This window comes from Photinus pyralis, unplaced genomic scaffold (assembly GCF_008802855.1).
Source record: "Photinus pyralis isolate 1611_PpyrPB1 unplaced genomic scaffold, Ppyr1.3 Ppyr1.4_LG3b, whole genome shotgun sequence".
Classification (NCBI taxonomy): Eukaryota; Metazoa; Arthropoda; class Insecta; order Coleoptera; family Lampyridae; genus Photinus; species Photinus pyralis.
Window position 1 is genome coordinate 26373736 of NW_022170510.1, and position 2071 is coordinate 26375806.

Here is a 2071-nt window from a genome sequence, read left to right on the forward strand (position 1 = left end):
TTTGGTGGATATTCTTGGATTAATATTGTTAGTGACTAAAGTACTTTCGTCCGTCGCGAGTGACCACGTCTATACTAGTTTGGATTGTAATTTTGTTGCAAATGGAACAAAATGATGAGAGTCTCATTAGTTAATAATTATCTACCATAACCTCATACACGGCTATATATCTTCTGAAACTATTAAGGTATATTCGCTTACATAGGTACCTATACAGCCTTTTGAGACATTATGACATTCGAGGCCATAATACCAGACACAAAAACATAAAACAATCTTGTAGTTGGAAAAGAATAACGTTTACTGTATAACTCTCCAAACGAAACAGGAGTAAATTTATGTAGTAGCTTCCGTGTAATTAATTGGAATTACGTGATCATCAAACAAACTTGTTACAGTAATTATTGCTTTTACAATATTCATGAAGTGTCCTCCTTTATTGTAAACATCAGTTAGTCCATTCATTACGCATTGCTTGTATTTTCTTCTTTTATAAGTATATTACGTTTATTATTTTTGTGTTATATATTACGCTGGCTATAAGTTTTATTCTGTAGATTGACAGAGAAAAGATTAATAACAAATTCAAGTTCAAAACGGAAACGCAACTCCTCTACTCATCGCAAAATGTTATTCAAGCTGTGTTTCCTCAACGAAATTGATAAGTTAATTAAATTTGTACAATGTATATTATCGTAAGAATGGTTTCGCCTAATCTAATATTATAATAGCGTCGCATAATAAAAATGAAACAACGCTATTTTCAGATAATTAATAATCATTTCCGAGAAACGACCGGACACGCCAGCCAAATTTAGATTTAGGGAAACTATAAAACTCACTTACTAATCTAATAAATTGTTATTCGCTACCATTTATTTACATAACAGGGCAAATCTGCGCTTTTTCTTGCAATTCTATAGGCCCACAACTTTACTATTTAGGTACTAATCATCATTACATTAATCTAAACCATAGAGTAAATCTCTATGTCTAAACAGTTGACAAACTACGTTACCTTTTGGAAAATGAAAAACTTTTTTTAAAATGTGGTTAGTAATTGCTTAGATCTTTTGTAAAAGTGATGAAAGGGTAATAATGTGTGACGCTGACGTTTAAGTAACGTAACGAAATTTCACAAATAGTGATGTAGTATGAGTATGAGGCATCGTAACGTTTTATCCACTGCAATGACTAACGAAATCATTATTCAATATAATGAAGTTCCTTAGTCTACAATGTTTCGTATCTGGGTGATTTAGTAAGCAGCCTTTGTTAGTAATAAATACGGATACGACTTATGTATTTCGGAAAATTTAAACAAGATAGTGAAACATTGTCGAGGTTGAATACTTCCACGGTTGCATTTCCGACCTCTTTTTTTAACATTTAAGAATAAAATTGGACCAAGCATGTTGCCTTGTGGGATACCTCCGCGATCTTTGTAAACTTATACACGCTGATTCAAATTCGAGGGCCACCATGGGGATCTCGGAAATTGCAAGAGATTCTATTTTGTAATTTGATGATTAACAAAATGGTGTTTTGAAACTGATTTTTACCTTTTGTGTCATGGATAGAGCATTTTTTTTCTGATTTCAAAAATATAAACATCACTATTTTTTAAATATTGTTAAAATATCTTCCTTTTTGCCTGGCTAACTTTATCTTGGGTTCGCTTGGGAAGAACGCCCAGAAAAGTCCCAAAATTAAGGGCATCTCGACAAAATTAGGTTGTGAGCGTATTGAATAATGAATATAAAAATAATTTAATGTTTAATTGCAATTCCTAGATTAATAACGAACAATCTCAAGATTTAATTTTTTTCCTTTTTCATTTCTCATAAGCTAGTAACATTACTCTCATATTTAATGAACAAAATTTCCACATTATTTATTACGAAATGTTTATATCACAAGTAAGGAGTGTGTGATTTCTTGTTTAGATATCTAAAGAAATTAATTGTATATAAACCATCAAAGACTGATTAAAAATAAATTAATATTTATCCGCTGCTGTTTATAATTTGAGATGTAAGTTTTCCAGTCCTCCATTTGTCAGAAGTGACGG